We start from the raw sequence: 20,141 nt of genomic DNA, 5'->3' as shown, positions 1-20,141 counted from the left end.
ACACCTTTGTATCTTCCATCTTTCTGGAAAGAATGGCCACAAATCAGGATCACTTCAGTTTCTCTGCTACAAGGCTGAGTTTTTATTCTTTTTGCTGTTATTGCCGTTCAGTGGTTGTTTGTAGGTTGGGGAGTAGGGGGACAAATTAAAGACAAACGTAAACATTTAATACTGCATTTTATATGCAAAGGCTTTAAAGAGTAGTTATGAGACAAAATACTAGATGAGTAGAACTATTTGGTTTTCTAGCACAGAATTTAAAAATTTGAAGTTGAATGTCGTAGAGGAGGCATGGCTGCTGTAGGTCTCCACAGCCCCAGCTCAGCCTGCTGGGCCTGTTTCTATGAATGCCTGGAGCCTGCAGGCACATGCACAATCAACCCCAACACCTATTTATCTCACATACAGAGACGGGATTTACTTTCTTTAATTTAAACGCTTACAGACTTGGCCTTGTCACCACCTACACAGAGACTTTGTACCGCGTCCTGTTCTTGGTGCTGCAATGGCCAACCTGAAGCTGAAGAAGCTGCCCTGGGTTCACACGCCCTCGGTCATGATAGTGTATGTTCTGGCGATGATGTCTTACTTCCTCATCACCAGAGTAATAAGTTATGATTTCATTGTTGAACCTCCGAGTGTTGGCTCTATGACTGGTGAACATGGGCATCGGAGACCAGTAGCTTCCGTTGCCTACAGAGTAAATGAACAGTATATTAGGGAAGGATTCATATCCTGCTTCCTGTTTACAATGGGAGGTTTAGGTTTCATAATCCCAGACCGATCCAATGCACCAAACATCCCAAACTTAATAGATTTCTTCTACTCATTGGACTTGCCTGTGTCCTTTTGAGGTTTTCCATGGCTAGAGAGCATTCATGGGAATGAAACTGCCCAGTTATCTAATGGTTTAGAGTGCCTTTTGAGAAGAAATCCATGGATAGTGGATTTTCTCCCGTTAATGAAGTTTTAAAAGCTGTACCAATCCTCTCATATGAAACATAGAAGAAGATGAAAAGCAGCAAAGAGTCATCTAGTAGAAAACACAGGAAGCATATATTAAAGCTCGGACTAGAATATCTTCTTGGTATCAAAGAGACAAGCTTATTCACAGTATTTTTTTCCCTCTGACATATACTGACGTACCAAATATGTAAGTGACATTTTCTTCTCATGTTTTCATTTCTTACAGAAAATTTACTCCATTTCTACAATTATAATATTGAATAGAGTGATTATTTTTTACAATCCCCTTAATATTTTTTTGGAAATGATATTTCTGACTTTCAGAAATAAATGTAAAACCAGGAAGTGAAGAACCCTGGACAGCTGACCAGCTTTACCTACGGCTCTTTGCCCTTAAACATGTCACATATGACAGTACATTAGATCAAATATGTATTTAAGACTGTTTCCTGAAAAATAAGGTGTATAAACGGACCAGGAATAAATAATGTTCTAATTAACACCTTTAACAAATTTACTGATATAGAATTTAGCATAAAGGATAAAATAAATAAACCAGATAATAAATGTCTATAATTAAATTGTATCAGATGAAGACCATAGGTTTGGGACTACTTGTTTCCAGGTTTACTGTCTATATGAATGAAGCTATTTGGAAAACTTTCTCTATTTTATTTTCTTCTTTTGCTTTAGTTGGGTGTCAATGTGTAGGTAACCTAAAATAATCGTTGCAAATAATATTTTGCCTCTATCAATCTGTCTCAGCCAGGTTTGCCACAAGTTTTATTGAATATATACATCGAATATGACACGTACTTAGAGTTAGGAGTAGGGTGAGGTAAGCAAGGTATCAAGGTCTCAAAATTTAAGGAGACACTTAGTCAGGTGAGGACTGTGCATTCACAGAGCCCTGAGAGTGAGTGCCTTCTTAAATTTCTTCAGAAGGAAATAATAGCAGTCCTACTTATAACCATCATTACAAATCTATGACCCAGCCATAATTAGCTTAGCTATATGTATAATAATTTAATAAAAAAGTTCTCAGTAACTATGCCAAAAATAAGCTCAGTTTTTTAGAAGAGGGAGAAAATTTGTGTCTCTGGATATATATATATATATATATATATATATATATATATATATATATATTCATTATTATTTTTTTTTAACATTCTCAAGAACACAGATAATAGTATTCACTCACTTCTCTTCACCTTCTCGGCTTCCATTGCAGTCTAAGCCACCACCATCTCTGCTAGGACTCCTTCTATAGGCTTTCCATTTGCATCCATTGTGGAGAGAGACCCTTCTCCTTATTGCTTCATGGGACAGAGTATAGTTCTCTCTCACTGTAAACTGATGGATCCATGTGTCATTTTGGACTTCATGTTAGACAGGGAGTCAGGATTCTCCCGGACAGTGCTGGCATTGGGAGCACAGGTGAGGGGCCATTGTCAATTTGGGGACAAGGGTACAATAAATGAGAACTGAGTCCTTTAAGGACATGATTTTCTTTGGAATTACCAGAAACAACTAATGCAGACATTGCTAAGTGAATGGAGAATTGGATTCTGCAGGTGGGACAACACCTTAGGGAAATTTGAGTATTAATATTATCATGACCTAATATGTGCCCACATGCTAGTAAGATCTGAGTTCATATGAGTTACATTGTAAAAAATTATCCTCAACAAAGTTCAACTAATTGTTTATCTTTTGACGTTAAGTACTGAGTGCTTAGAATCATGTAGTTGCTTCATATGTTCTGTGCATTTAATTGTTGAGAAGATTCAATATACAAAAACTGCTTTGGGAAAGCAAACATTTAAAAAATGTACGTGCTCTGCTCATCTGCATGAAAACTAGAAAGAAATATACATTTTTATCTCTTAAAAACTTATGAAACCTTTTTTTCCCCCAATTCATTGAAAAAAAGTTGATGACTAAGTAAAACTACCTTTCATAAAATAATTGATTGCACCTAAAATTATCCTGAAAATTCCAGGCAATTAGTATCCATTAATATTTGATCACTCAGGTCATATACATGTTAGACACTATGAGATATTATTTGAAAAATATTCTACTAAACTTGCCTCACCATGAAAATTCACCATTTTCTCTTCTGATTAAAGATATTTTTAAAGTTCTTACTTTAAAGTAAATATATGTATTTTTAATTATAAATTGTTTTTCCCTACATAGAGCTATTTTATGATTATATAATACACTTAATATGTACAAAAGAATATATGCAAAATAAATGTACACTACAAAGCATAATTATGAAATAGGCAACAATGATTAATCACTTAAATTAAGGTTTAGAAATACACGGATAATAACTGTGTTTCCTTGTGTTCTTACCATTTCCTTCATGGAAGTTATCACTACCCTGAATTTTTTATTATTCCTTTTAAACATGAGCTTTTCCAAAAATAAATACCTTGAAGTAGAATAGCTAAGTCATAACGTTTGCATAAATTCTACTTTGCAAGATAATTCCAAATTGTTTTCTAAAGGGGTTGGATGAATTTTTGCTTTCATCAACAGTTCTAAAGGTTTAAATTGATTGACACTCTCACCAACTCTTGGAATTATGAGACTACGTACTATTCCCAATCTAATGAGTTTAAAATTGTTTCTAATTATGGTCTTAATTTCACTTCCCTGATTACCTACAAGGTACAATATTTTGTCATAGATTAATTGGCTATATCCTATTAAGAAAAATGCCATTTCATATATTTTTCCAATGTCTTTCTAATTCTGTTTCTCTTTTTCTGTCTGATTGGTAGGAATTATACATTTTGGATATTAATCCTTTCTCACTGGTATGTACTTCTTGCAGTTTGAGTATCTCTTGTGATACCTTGTGATAAATAAAATGGCTTAATTTTAATGTAGTCAAATGTTAATATTTCTGTATATGTTACAAATATTTATGTCTTTTAAACAAATTCTGTGCTGAACCAGATTCATGGAGATAGTCTGTTATGTTTTAAAATATTTTTCCTTTTGATTTTAAATGCTAAATTCATTCTCATTAAGTTTTTTTTGTTTGTTTTTGTTTTTTATGTTTAAGGTGAAATAGGAATTCAATTATATTATCCCTTCTCATTTGAATAACCCATGATTTCCCAGGATATACAGTGTCACCTTGTTATACACCAAGTGTCCCTATAGATGTGGGTATTTTGCCTATATCTCCGTCGACTTTGCATTGGCTTAATTAGTCTATAAATTTAATAATTCTTGTTACCTGGTAAGGTAATCATCCCTATCTTGTACTTCTTCAGAAGTGGCAGGCTACATATTTACTTTTCTATATAAATATAATGTACCTTGCCATGTTTCTCAAAAAATCTTGTTGCTGTTTTCTTTGGAACTAAATCTATAGAACAATTTGGAGTGAATGTTAGCTAAAATTGTTTCTTCCTGTCATAAATATAGTATAGGTTTCCACTTATATCTGTCTTCTTTAATGTCTTTCAATTAAATTTGATCATGCTCTCTATAAAAGGTTTCAACAATGTTTGTTAGATTTACTCATGTGCACACAAACATTTCTTAGGTATTTTGATATATTATATCTAATTTTCATTACGTTGAAAACATTTCTTAATTCCTTATGATTTCTGATTGATCTGAATTATTTGAGGTGTGTAAATTATTTTCAAATCATATGTGGGTTTTTCTTTATATTTTTCTTATTGATTACTACCGTACTTTCATATGATCAGAAAACATAGTATGTATGATTCTAATAATTTGAAATTTGTTGAGGTTTGATTTATGACCAATTACATGTTTAATTTTTATAATGATTTTATGACTGCCTGAAAAAATGATGCATGAACATTGTGATGATTAATTTTATGTGTCATCTTAACTAGCCACAGGGTCCACAGATTAAATGTTATTTCTGGGTGAGTCTCTGAGAATGTTTCCAGATGATATGAGCATTTGATTTGGTGCACTCAGTAAAGTAGATTGCCCTCTCCAATGTGGCCAGGCATCATTTTATCCCTTGAAGACCTGAATAGAGCAAAAGTCAGAAAGGCAGAAGGAGGAGGAATCTGACTTTTCACTTCCTGGTTTCCTGACTGTCTGTTTGAGTTGGGATATTTTATATCTTCTCAAGCCCTGGAACTAGGATTTACACCATAGGCTCCCTGGTTCTCAGGCCTTCAGAAACTGACTAAATTATACTATGGGTTTTCCCACGTTTCCTGCTTACAGCTGGCATATTGTGGGCCTTCTCAACCACCATAATGACATGAGCCAATTTTTCACGATAAATCTATCCATCTATCAGATAAATATATATATACACACACACACTTCTAAATTATATTAGTATATAAATCTTATAACTTGCAATCTTGGTATAATCACTTATTCCAGTAGTTATTTTTGTCAATTCTTTTTTATTTTCTACATAGACTATCATGTCATATGCAAGCAAAAATGATTATTTTTCTTCCCCTCCAATCTATGTATCTTTTCTTTCCTTTCTTTTCATATTGCATTAAGTATAACTTCAGTAAGATGTTGAAAAGAGGTAATAAGAAGGGACGTCCCGGCTTGTACGTGATCTTAGTGGAAAGTTTGGAGTTTGTCACCATTAAGTACAAAGATACAACATTTTGTTTTAAATGTGTTCATTATAAATATATCTTGATTTTGTTTTCTTTTCCAATTTGACATCTCTGTATTTTAACAGGTCATTTCATTTTGTTTATACACATTGTGATTACTGATATATATGGATTTACTTCAATTATCTTATTTGTGTTTAATCCGAGTTCCTTTTTTTCTGTGCTTACATTCTTCTCCTTCCCTGGATTTTTTATTAATTGTATTTAATTGATTATAGTATCTATTTGAATTAAAAGCTGTCTGTTTATCTTAGTGCTTACAAATTAAAATTTTCATACTTTATTTGACAAATTGTTACCATTAACCAACATGTCTAAACACATATTTCAAAATAAAAGAAATTTAGAATATTATACATTAATAACACTCATGCTAATCTTATATGCTATTATTGTTCAATATTTAACTTCTTCCATATGACTTAGTTCCCAAATCAGATATGAATACTATTATTTTATATAGTCAATATTTGTGTGGAATTATTAATATATTTGCTGATTGTTCTTTGTTAATCTTCATGTACCTTTGAGATTAAGGTTTTTCTTTGTTGAACTTCATCCATTGAAAGTTTTTTTAAGTAAATTTCTCTTTATCTACATTGTCTCCATTTTACCCCCTTTTTTGATATATATTTTTGCTGTATATATAATTCTAGATTAACACATATTTTCACTTAGCAATAAAAAATATTTATTTTGCACTATTTCCTTAATCCCAAAATCATAGTTTGGAATTGAACTCTCAGGGTAACTGTCTTTTTTTCTAAATTAATCTGTCTCTTCTTTCTTTTTCTAAGGAATTTTGTTAATTGTTCAATAATTTTACGTTGACGTGTGTAGGTGAGTTTTTGTAATTTTTGCTATCTGGACTTCATTGTGTTTTTCAAATCTGAGATTTACATATGTCATTTATTCTTGACATTCTTGTTACTGTATTTACCTATCCCCAATTTTTTCTAATTTCTTTTGGATATACCATTAGATACATCTCATTCTGCTCATATTTCCCACCTTAACTGCTATTTTTTAGTTTTTATTTTAGTTTATTTTTTGCTTGTAAATTAGTTTGTATAAATGACCATTTTAAGTATTTTCTCAGACTGGGATTTCCCAGAATGACCAGTGTATCCAAGTAAGGGAAGGCAATGCTTTCAAATACTCATGGGTCCCCAGCCAGACCTAGCCTGAAAGAGACATACTTTTTTATTCATTCATTTTTTTTTTTTTATGCTGAAAAGGGTGTTATTTTATTGTAGGCTTCCCTTTATTTAAATTTGAGAGCTCTGGGTTTATTCAGGAATCTCATATTTATATCAATCAAAACTAAGTTTAATGATGTGTAACAGAAAACACCAAACTATAAGTGGGATACACACACACACACACACACACACACACACACACACACACACACAGATTAGTTTTCTCTTAGGTTAAAAACAAACAAACCTGAAAGTAGTTAGTCTAGGATGACACCATGTTTCAGTTGTTGTTATGAAACCAATTTCCTTCTATATTTATATTTTGCTAGCTTTGAGATCAATAATTTATAACTAAGGCTACCTAATTACAAATGAGAGATACATCTTTTTGTTCCTCGTTTTCGGAAGAAAGAAGGAGAGGCAAGAGGAAAATATGTTTCTAACAGCAGTTAAATAAAGAGGTTAGGTTACCCACCTAATAAATACACTGATAAATCATTGGACAGAATTTATGTTTCCATCATTATTTTTCTCTGGGAGGATGGCTGGAAATTCAGTTTTTATATGTGCACATTGCCAACTGAATAAAATTGGTGTTCAATAATTAAGATTAGTGAGAAAAGTATATTAGATAGGCAACAAATATTAACTGCTATGTGAAAGCAAACTCTTTTCTTCTGTTCACTGCAGTCATTGACCCTAAAGGTACAAATCAAATATACTGACAAAGCAAAAAAAAGACAATAACTTCCAAGAACCATAATACTGTCAACTTTATCTTAAAATTAGGAATAAAAGGTGCCATCATGTTTTGAAATCTTACTTACTTGTAAGCTTAGCTGTGTACTTAAAAAGTTGTTTGTAATATTTTATCAAGTGCTTTGTTGCAAGGCATTATTTCAGAATCTAGCCATCTTCCACTTAATGTAGATATGATTCCAAAAAGCTAATATTCTCTGTGAAATATTTAAGGGAATAATTACCTATTTCTCGTCATTTTAACTTAGAAAACTTATAATACATTGCACCTCAACCAAATCCGCAACCGATTTCTTAAATCATTACTAAATGCAATAAAATGCTTACTTATAATTTATAAAATATGATGCTTGAATATAAAAAGTCTTAAAACTTTGCTTCCTGATCATCAAACAATTAATGTGGTTGTTCAATTCATTTTGTATGCAGTAAAATGTACGCTTCGCATGTAGCACCATAAACATTTTTTTATGATATGGAAGGGTCAATAATACATAACAATACATAACTTTGCTGAAAAAACTGCATGTAAGAATTTACAATAAAATGGTAATTTCCTGTAATAAACTATAATTCACCAGTAAGTTGGAGACTTAAGACTTGAAGAAAGCTTAAAATTGAGGCGTGGAAAGGGATGGTTGAACAGTCATTATTTTATCTGTTTACATAAGTTGATGGTACAGATGAGTCAGATGAAAAAGCAACAACTTTAGGTAAGCTATAAAACTTAGAAAAATCAGTACAGATTCTGTCATTCTGGTGATATGTAAAAATTTGTCAATAAAAAAATCCTTATGGGAGTTGGCTGAAGATTTAGGATGCAAAAATTTCAAACGGAACTTTGCACTTCCAATTGTAACATTCAAACTTTTTTCTATAACACTATAAGGCATAACAGGTCTCTTAATTTAAAGGAAAGATTCCTGTGCTACTGCCATAACATTCAAGTAAAACATTTATTATCGTATCTACATAACTCATCCACTATGAGTTATGTGCCAACAACGTCTGATTCAAATCCCATTTTGCCCATCAATGTGCTTTTCAAAATGTCTACATGTGATTCTGATATTCTACTAATTGTTGTTGGAATGCAATTCAAGATTTATTCCTTATATAACTTGTTATAAAGTGCCATTGTGTATTCAGTATGTCGATATAGTTTTTTTCATAAGTAAATTTTAGTTAAAAATTTTGTACTGGGAGATATATCTATACTCTGACATTTGGCTAAAAAAAAGCAAAAGTATCCCATCAAGATGGAGTAGCATTCCTCCCAGGTCCTCACTCTTACAAGTAAAAAAATCCCAAGATATAACAAAACAAAGAAGAATAGAAATACTAAAATGTAGAAGAAAGGACCACCTAGACCCCTTAGAACTTGAGAAAGCAAGACATTATACTGAGTTCCCTGAGTGCTTTACAATACAAGCCTTTACAATAAGGACCATGGAGGAAACTGTACTCCCACCTTATATTTCTGAAACAAGGGGGTTTCATTTGTGCAGTGTTCCATTTGTGCAGTGGTAAGTAAGAGTTCCATTTGTGCAGTGGTGGTATTGTTAGGGCCCATAGAGAAACTACACATACACACACAGCTGGCGTTCATTCTATACCTTAATAAGGGAACTGCCTACTAAAAATAAGCTTAAATTGTATTCAGAGTACTATAATATAAAATGTCCAAGAAACAACTGAAAATTATTTGTCATAAAAGGTAGCAGGGAAATTACAATGTAAATGAGAAAAGACAATCAACAGATATTATCACAGAAATAAATCAGATATTGACATTTTGACAAGATTTCAAAGAAGCTATCATAAAAAGGTTCTAAAAGTAATTATTAGTTATCTTGAAACAAATGAACAAATAGAAAATTCCAGGAAAGGAATAGAAATTATAAATACAAAACAGTAGAAATTATAGAACTAAAAAATAAAATAACTAAAATAAAAATCGAACTGGAAGGATTCAGTAGTAAAGATGATAGAGAATAGACTCAGCTACTGGGCACAGATCAATTAATTTACTTCCTCTGAAATAAAAGAAAGAAAATAGAGTGAGAGAAGTCAACAGTCTTGTAAGACAATAACAAAGGAGCTAATGTTTGTGTCAGCATTTTCCAAAATAAGAGCAGAGAGAGAGAGAGAGAGAGAGAGAAAGAGAGAATGAGAGGCTGAACAGTATTTGAAAAAACAATGGCTGAAACCTTCCCAAATTTTGTGAAAAAATATCATCCTATAGATTCAAGAGACTGAGTGTTCTCCAAATAGAATTATCCACATCAAAATACATAATAATTATACTTCTGAAAACTAAAAACAACACAAAATAAAACACTGAAAATAACCAAATTACTCAAAGGGAAGTATCAGTTGAATGAAAGTGATTTGTCATTTGAAACCAAATGCTGAATTAAAAAAAAAAACAAAACAAAACAAAAAAAAAAAAAACAAGAAAAAAAAGAAACAAACTGTCAGCCACATTAGCGAAAACATATTTAGAAATGTGAAGGGGAAATAAAAGTTTTCTTAAATAAAGAACAACTAAGAGAATTTGTAATAAGCAAGCCTCCCAATCAAGAATAGCTTTAAAATACCCTAAACGGAAAAGAGATGACAGAAGGTGGTTTAGAACATCAGAAATCAATGAACATCATGAGTACAACAGAGGTAACATATAATACACTATCATTTTTCTCATGAGCTTTTAACTCACATTTGATGATTGAGGGAAAATTATAATCTAATGTGGTGCTTAATGTAGGTAGAGGAAATAAGTAAAATAACTGTAATTTAAAAGTGGTTAAGTTAAAAGGACCTCAAAAGATGTAGGGTCTTTACACATCATTAAGTGTGTTAAATGTTGATACCAGTATACTTTGATAAGTGACATTTGTATATTGTAATATCTGGATCAACCACTAAGAAAATTATTTTAAATGATCGACTAAAACATATTATAAACAAATAAACACTGGACCTTAAAAAATGTTCAAAGAATCCACAGGAGGTCAAGAAACAGAGAAACAGAGAAATGAGAAAAAGAGGAAACAAACCAAAAATAAATAATGAAATGGCAGCCTTAAGTCCTAACGTATTACTAACTACCTTAGATGTAAGTAGTCTCATTACACTAACTGAAAGAAAGATGTCAGTGTGTTTGAAAAAACATGACCTAAATCTATGCTGTCTACAAGAAACTCAATATAACATGCAATGGCTGAAAGGAGAAAAAGACAAATCCACAGCTATACTTGAGAATCTTATCAGCTCGTTGCTAGCAATTGCTAGAACAACTTTAGAATTATTAGAGGGAAAATCAGCACAAATGAGTAACCGAACCAACCAACATAATTCATTCAACGTATATCTGTACATATGTTAAAACTACAGAATTCACATGTTTATTTTTTATAGGGCATATGGAATATTCACCAAGATAGACCACATCCTAGGCTATAACACAAAAATCAACAAATTCAAAAATATTTAAACCGTACAAAATTCATTCTCTGGCCATAAGGGAATCAAATTAGAAATCAATGACAGAAAGACAAGAGCTAAAATTTCCAACACTTAGAAACTAAACAACTCACTTCTAAATAACCCTTGGGTTAGAGAAGAGGCCTGCAGGGACATTTTTTAAAGTACATAAAAATTAAAGGAAAATGAATATACAACATATCAAAATATGTGTGATACAACATAGGACTGGAAGTTCTAGCCACTGAAATCAGAGAAGAAATGAAATAAGTGAAATACAGAGTGGAAACGGAAAAAAAATAAAACTGACCCATTTATAGATAACATACTTTCTACAAAAATCTCCTATAATTAAAAGGTGAGTTCCACAAGATTAAAAGGCACAAAATCAACACACAAAAATCAATTACAGTTGTGGATACTAACAATGAAATGTGGTATTTAAAACACAATACAAATTTAAAACACAATACCATGTCTAATTGTTTCAAAGAAAGTTTAGTACTCAGGTATAAATCTAGCAAAACATGCACAGTACTTGCATTTGGAATTATTAAAAGCTAACAAAAAATCAAACAGTAGCTGAATAAATAGATAAACATAACTTGTTTATGAAAGAAGAGTCAGTATTGGAAAGATGTCAACTCTCTCTTAATTGATATATAGGTTTAATTCAGTTCTTCTCAAAATCTCTGAAAGGTATGTATGTATGTATGTATGTATGTATGTATGCATTCATTCATTCATTCATTTATTTATTTATTTATTTATTTATTTATTTATTTATTTATTTTTACAACTATAGACAAGCTTATCCTAACATTTGTATAGAAGAGTGCATTCCAGAATAGTAAAAAAGACATTTTGAAAAAAGAACAAAGTGGAGGAATCAGTCCACCTGATGTGAAGGCTTACAATTAATATACTAGCTATAGCAAGCAACTCACTATAGTATTGATGGAGGATCCAATATATAGATCAGTGGGAAAAAATATATAAAACCTAGATTGAGTCCCACAAAAATATGCTCAACTGAATTTTTACAAAAGTACAAAAGTAACTCAATGAAGGAAAGAAATCCATTTTGAAAAATCATGTTGGAAATATTGGAAATACATAGACAAAAAAAAACAAAAAAAAAATAACTTTAATCTAAAACTCATGCTTCATATGAAAATTAACCCAACATAGACCACAGACTTAAATATAAAATATAAAACTATAAATATTTTTTGAAAAATAGAAATTCTTGGAGGCCTAGGACAAGCTGAAAATTTCTTAGAATTAACACCGAAAGCACAATTTATAAAAGTACAAATTGACAAATTGGACATCATCATAATTCAATATTTTTCCTGAAGAAGATAAAATTATAAACTATAAACGAAGAGAATATTTGCAAACAGTGTATCTGACAAAGAATTTATATCTAGAATATATAAAGAAACTTCAAACTCAATAGTAAAATAATGAAAATAAAATCCAATTAGAAAACTAGGATAAAGGAATTGACAGGCATTTAACTGAAGAAGAAAGACAGATGTTTAACATCATCAGCCATTAGTGAAATGCAAATTAAAACCATAATGAGATATCACTATATCAATATATCAAAATGGCTAAAATAAAAATTTGGCTTTTGGTTGTGAATGAGGAATGTATTTTTTTATATATTTTGTTAGATTCAAACTGAATTGAAATTATCCCGGGTTTTAAAAGACCCCAAGTGATAATTATTTAAAGTAATTCTGATTTGGATAACATACAGGAGTTAAAAAAAAAAAAAGGATACATGTGTTCAGGAGGGATATATTTTCAACCCAGGCCTCAGAGCATCTTCATAACTCAAGTTTCAGCAAACATAAGCTTATGATAAAAAAAAATCTCAAAACATGAGGAAATAGAACACTAAACGAGGGCTATCTGAAAACAACAACAGTATATTTCAGACTTTACAAAACTGTGTAGATTTAATTTTTGGATACATGACATTCTGATTGGTAGTGCAGAAAACACTGCATATAATAGGAGTAATTAGATCTAAAATTTACTTAGATACACAGCTTCAGCTTCCAGGCCATTTTGCAGAGGATAATGGTGTCTGGTCCCTGGCTGGTACTCGCATGCTGGTCTGTGTTCCCTGTGGGGCAATGAAGTATGTGACGGAGGAGAATAGGGAGAATAAAACAGGAGCGGTACTATACCAGCAATAACACAAAAAGGCTACACCCTACAGGATGTAGGGTAGACATTTTATTGCAAAAGAGTCTTAGGGACATACACACAGCATAGAATTAAAAAAAAAAAGTGGGGGGTGTTCTAAAGAACATAGCAGAAAATAATACACCAGCTTTCTAGATTTTCTAATAAATGCTTAAAATTTTAACGCATGGTTGTATCACTGTTCTCTATTGTCAAGGTACCATATTATTATTAACTGTCAAGATTTTTAATAACTTTACACAAATATTTTTACAGTAGACTGATTATATGAGTACTCTGTTATAATAGGGCAGCTCTTAATATATTTTTCAATCATTAAAATACGATAAGGCATAATATAGAAAATACGTGTTTCTCTTATATAAAGAAAGTGTTAGTAATGGGCTGGTAGTCTTGAATATTCTGCTAAGTGTGATGACCTCTTTGAGTGATAAATTGTTGAGATTAGCTCTCTAATTCATTAGAGTCAATTCTTTTGAAAATGGTAATAGATATTTCAGTGAATTAGAGAATTAATCTAACAGTCTGCCAAACAAGCTAACCTGATAGTTTGAAGCTTCCCTAAGCATAATGTAATTTTAAACTAAGAGAGATCATATCCCCTGAACAAGAAATTGAGATACTCTATGTAACTTAATTTTGAATGTAATCATATAAATGAAATAAGATTTTAAAAGCATTTCAAATCTATACATTCTTACAAAGAACTGTTTAATCAATCCCTAAAGCAGGAGCTAGTTTAATTTTCTAAATTTCATAAAATACATGTCTTTAATAAATTCTTATCGGTGGCAAAATGATCAGTCTTTCCTAATTTACTTTTTTAAAGCTTCTTTTTATTTGTGCCATCTGGGCAAAAATCCACACACAGGTGTATATGTCTTATTAGTGGAGTGCATCTTATAAATAATCAGGAGAACTTGCTAAAGTTGATTTAGAGAATGCAAATGAAAATAGGAAAGAGTCAAGTATCAAGGTTATATTTATTAAATTCAACATGATGTGCTTTAGTTCTGTTTGGAACAAATACACCAAGAGCCAGGTTCATATATTGTAGTAAGTTCTAAATAGCATTGCTTTCAGCGAATAAAATAAAACATAGACATAAATGTAAGTTAGAAATGATTATAGATTGTAAATGTGAAGAAATATCTTTTTTTTAAGCGGGGTAACATGAGCTAGGTGAATGTGTGTGTGTGTGTGTGTGTGTGTGTGTGTGTGTGTACGTGTGTGGACACGCGTATGCACGCGCGCAAGCAGGGGACTATGTGTGGTGCAGGATGGGGCATATAGAACTGAAAGAGGAAGGTTAAAATATTCTAATTTATATGGAGTATTCACATTCTAATGACTCCATTAGAACTTTTTAAAGTAACTTTAGCCTGCAACATCTATTCTATTATTTATCCATGCAGTAGCATTGAAGTCAAAATTCCATCTCATATTCGGGAACGGGCTCGTTAGTCAGTGACTGCTTGGTTTGGGCCTCTCACAGAATTTTCCCTTAGCTGGACAGAATTTATCCATCTACTCTAGACAAACGCCCTCTGGTGGATGCTATGTGTTTCCCTTGCTTAGACTAGTACTTGACATATAGTTTCCGAATTCAACCATCTTGCTTTCCTAACTGATAATATTATGCCCTCCTTCTTACTTCTTGCTTGGGTTTTGCAAGATAACCCACAGATTAGAGCTGGGGGTTGGTTCTCTAGAACTGAATAAGAACCATCCTCGGGAGTCCTATGTGGGAAGAGTTAATGGGAACGATTTATACTGTAGTCTTCTTTTATCCCAACTAGAGAAACAAGATGTGAAAACCAAGACATTAATAATAGGTAAAACAATTGTGATGCTTATTAAGTGCTGACTTTATTCTGGGCAGGGTATTTTACATTATTAACTCATTTAACCCCATAATAACTTTATTAAAAACCATTATTAATATCCACCCCCATTTTTCAGATGAGGAGGTACATACAGGTAGACAAAACATCTTTCCCAAGGACATAGAATTAGTATGTGTCATCCATGAGATTTATACAGACACAGTTGATTCTAGGGCCTGTCTAATGCAGCAGCATTAGCTATTTGGACCCACTACTCTTTAAAGACTCACTACTTTTAAGAAGGCTCATTAATAAAATAATATGCATGAAAAAGTTGAGTAGAGGTATGTCGTAAGTGACATGGGATTTTAGGTATTTTTAATTGTCTGATGGTGTTCCATCTCTGGAACAAAAGAAACTTTAGTGGCCATTACATATTTTCTTAGGGCAGAAATGGTTGAAAAAAAATGCTGACCCATGACACTATGCAGCACTGCAAAAATCATGGTGAAAGAGATTCTCTATGATTCAATACACATTCAATTTGGCTAGCAACTAGAACCCTGACAGCCTGACTGGAGAATCAAGCTCAGCAATGGTTTAATGCTGAACTTACTGGATATGACCTGTCACCACTGGGCACATCATATCCAGACAGCAACTGCAGTTTTGCCCAGATCTTTCTGCAGGTCTGCATGTACTCGCGTGTCTCTTAGAACACCAAAGTGCAGGTACAATACAACCATTCTACCTTGAAACGTGCTCTTTCTGTTGGCATCAATTGTGTCAATGAATTAATGTTGCTTTTTAAAGTCTTCCTTTTTAGAAGTGGCTCGTTCCATGATAATGAACGAGCCACTATTTCGTGGGAAATAGACCACGAGCTGTGTCTCCCACAAGCTAAATATGTTCGGTAGTTTGGGGCCATTCATCTTCAGATGCCAACTCAGAAATGCTTCGTGAATGGCATAATTGCCATGGTACTCTGGCAGTTAGGTCCTTCTTCCTTATGAGTGAGTCACTAGAGACTGGATTACACAAATCATCCGTGTAAGTATTTCAAATATGTAGTCAAGGTCAGCCAACCATTTCCTGAAGTACCTTTGATGGGGGTTGTGGAGAGCTCAGTTACTTGCTTCCCATACTAAGTGTGATTATGGGAGGACCATGTATATGTGATTAGGATCATCACATGTAGACGTTTTCCTACAAATTGCAATGTTGAATGTTAACAGTGAGTTACATACAGATAAGAAACATGGACCTTGGAAGAACACTTCTAAATTCCTTAAAATATGTGGCATATTGCTGGTATGAGAAATGTTTTATAAATTGGAGGGGATGGCACAGACATGCTTAGATATCCCTTTCCCAAGAGACTGGGATGCATTTTACCCATTCAATATTGTGTTCATTGGAAACAGTGATTAGGGAGTGAAAGTTCCTATCATAACCAGGAGGTTTCTGATACCAGAGTGTCAGATAAACTATTTGGCAAAGAGATCAGTTTTAAAGAGGAAGTTAGAGCAGCTATATTACACAGGTTGAGAATCAGCAACGAGGCAAAGAAATAATCAATGCAGAAAGAGTATGGAAACAAAGGAGTGTCACAAATTACCAAGGATGCTATTATTTTGTTAGTTCACCTTTGGGGACTGCAAGTGTATGTTACTTGAGTATATCACATATATATTTTTTTATAATAGCTTCTTTGAAATATAGTTTCTATGTATATGTTCAATGTATTTTAAATGTGTAATTCAGCAGCTTTTACTATGATCACAAAATGATGCATTGATTTCCACAATCTAATTTTAGGACAATTTCATCACCCCTAAAGAAACCTATTGATAGTCATTCCACATTCCCTCATTTCCCAGCCCCCAGCAAATACTGATCTGAGGCCCATCACTGTGGATTTGCCTATTATAGGCATTTGACGTGCAACACATCAAATCATACAATTTGTGGTATTTTGTGATTGGCTTCTTTCACCTAGAGTAATGTTTTCAACGTTCATCTATGTTATAGCATGTGTCAGTACTTTATGTTGCCAGGTAATATTCAATTACATGGGTATACCATTTTTTTTCCATTTATCAATTGGTAGGCATTTGGGTTGTATCCATTTTTTAGCTATTATGCATAGTGCCACTATGGACATTTGTAAACATTTTTGTGTGGGTGAATACACATTTTTATTTCTCTTTAGTTAATATCAAGGAGTTGAATTATTGGATCATATGGACACTTTATGATTTAAGGAATCACATTTTAAGGAATTGCCAAACTATTTCCCATAGTAGCTACATCATTTTACAATCCCACAAGCAATGTATGAGTATTCCTATTATTTGGCATTCTCTTAATACTTGTTAACGTCTGTCTTTTTATTTTTAGCTACTCTCATTGATGGAAAGTAGTATTTCATTGTTTTTTGTTTGTTTGTTTGTTTGTTTGATTTTGGATTAGTTTGTTTTTATTTCCTAAGAACTGATGAGAAACTTTTCATGCGCTTACTGCCATTTGTTTATCTTCTTTGGAGAAATGTCTCTTCAAATCTTCTGCCTATTCTTAAACTGCATTTTTATTTTTTTGCTTTCATCTTTTCATTATTGTTGAAACTATTGGGGTGACATTAGTTAATAAAATTATATAGGTTTCAAGTGTACAGTTCTATAATACAACATTTGCATATCATTTGTATGTCTATAATACATCATTTGTATATCATTTGCATTGTGTGTTCACCACCCAAGTCAAATCTCCATTCATCGCCATATATTTGCCCCCTTTATCTCTTGTCTATATCTCCCTTCCCCCCTTTCCCTCTGGTAACCACCATATTCTTCTCTATGTCTATGAGTTTTTGCTTATATCATTGTCTTGTTTGTTGCTTTCAGTTTTATATTCCACATATTAATGAAATCATATGGTTCTCGAATTTTTCCGTTTATTTCACTTAGCATGCTAGTCTCGAGATCATCCATGTTGTTGCAAATGGCAGTATTTCATCTTTTCTTTTGGCCGAGTACTAGTCCATTGTATATGTATATCTATCTTCTTTATCCAATTGTCTGTCAAAAGACACTTTGGTTGTTTCCATGTCTTGGCCACTGTGAATAATACTGCAATGAACATAGGGGTACATATATCTTTACGGATAAATGTTTTCAGATTTGTTGGGTAGATACCCGAAAGAGGGATTGCTGGGTGATATGGTAATTCTGTTCTTAATTTTTGAGGAACTTCTGTACTGTTTCTAGTAGTGGCTGTACCAATTTACATTTCTACCAGCAGTGTACGAGAGTCTCTTTTCTCCACATCCTCTCCAACACTTGTTATTTGTCTTTTGATAATAATCATTCTAACTGGTGTGATGTGGTATCTCATTTGGTTCTGATTTGCATTGCCCTGATAGCTAGTGAAGTTGAGCATCTCTTCATATATTTGTTGGCCATTTGTATGTCTTGGCATGAATTTGACGAGTTCTTTATATATTCTAGATTTAATTTTCTTATCAGATATATGATGTGGAAGTATTTCATCCCACTTTGTGAATTGTCGCTTTACTTTCATGTTGGTGTCCTTTGAAACACAAAATCTTCTAGTTTGAAGAAGACCAGTTTATTTTTGTGTACATTATGATTCTGCATCATATTTAAGAAACAATTACCTTACATACCTAAAGTTATGAAGACTTACCTCTATGGTTTCTTCCAAAAAATGTTTCTAGCTTAATCTCTTATATGTATATTTATGATCAATTCTTATACCAATTGATGAGCAGAATTCTTCATGTCCCACCTGAAAAAAGAGAAATAAAAGAGGCTATTTGCCAGGTCTATGAGCAGAGTCTGCTGTCTCTCAGACAGGCAATGTCCAGAGTCGAGGGAGCCAAAATTATGCATGTATACTCTACTTAATCTTGTGCGATGTGACCCCTATTATTTGGCTAACAATGCACAAATCAAAAAAAATAAAGCAAGGGCCTCTTTCCATTTGACTCAGCTTAAATTAATAATAATTCTCATTTCTTATTCCACCAATTCTCAAATATAAACCACGTTGGGACAGAGATAGTAGATTCACTCTTTTAGTACCCATTCTAACCTTATCTAACTTTCTGTGTGGGTTGGATAACTGGAAGAGTCCTCACTTCACTGTGAAGTGAGGATTCTGCATATGCCTTATGTTCCTGTGTACAGATACATCTGCCTTAGTCTAAGATGTGGTAGTGTGCAACTTGATTCACATGGGAGGCTTGATTTATAAGTGAACAGTGTCACAGATGTGTTCAGTTATTCAGGCACATTATTTTTAGCTTCAAGTCACTAGCAACAGAAGTTCTGATCATGGACGGTGATCTTACTGATGTCCTTGACTTGACTTCTCCTATCTGTGCTGTGCCTAGCTCTTTGTTTCCCGGTTGTACGGGACCTGATTGTAATGCTCTGGTTCTTTAATAACCGTCCTCTTTTCAAAATAACTCAAGTAGGTTCTATGATTCGCAAATAAGAACCACGATTAATACAATCCCCATTTTCTCCACCCACCCACACCCACACCTATACCCTGTGCTGGCAATCTATTCTTTTTTTTTTAATTAAAGTTTATTGAGGTGACAATTGTTAGTAAAGTTACATGGATTTCAGGCGTACAATTCTGTAATACCCCATCTATATATCACATTCTGTGTTCACCACCCAGAGTCACTTATCTTTCCATCACCATATATTGGATCCCCTTTGCCTTCATCTACCATCCCTCCTTCCCCCTACCCCTCTGGTAACTACTAAACTATTGTCTCTGTCTATGAGTTTTTGTTTCTTCATTTTTTTCTCTTGTTCTTTTGTTGTTTTGGTTTTATATACCACACATCCGTGAAATCATATGGTGCTTGACTTTTTCTGTCTGATTTATTTCACTCAGAATAATAATCTCAAGATCCATACATCTTGTTGCAAATGGTATTATTTCCATCTTTTCTTATGGCAGAATAGTATTCCATTGTGTAT

At 32.8% G+C, this 20,141-nt stretch overlaps 1 pseudogene; it reads left to right on the top strand.

Moving 5' to 3' along the window:
* Positions 1-368: 368 nt before the first annotated feature.
* Positions 369-914, top strand: LOC117021199 (oligosaccharyltransferase complex subunit OSTC-like; annotated as a pseudogene).
* Positions 915-20,141: the final 19,227 nt, after the last annotated feature.

Source organism: Rhinolophus ferrumequinum, chromosome 4 (assembly GCF_004115265.2).
Source record: "Rhinolophus ferrumequinum isolate MPI-CBG mRhiFer1 chromosome 4, mRhiFer1_v1.p, whole genome shotgun sequence".
NCBI lineage: Eukaryota > Metazoa > Chordata > Mammalia > Chiroptera > Rhinolophidae > Rhinolophus > Rhinolophus ferrumequinum.
The sequence above is the reverse complement of the archived record's forward strand: the minus strand, read 5'-3'. Positions and strand labels throughout refer to the sequence as shown.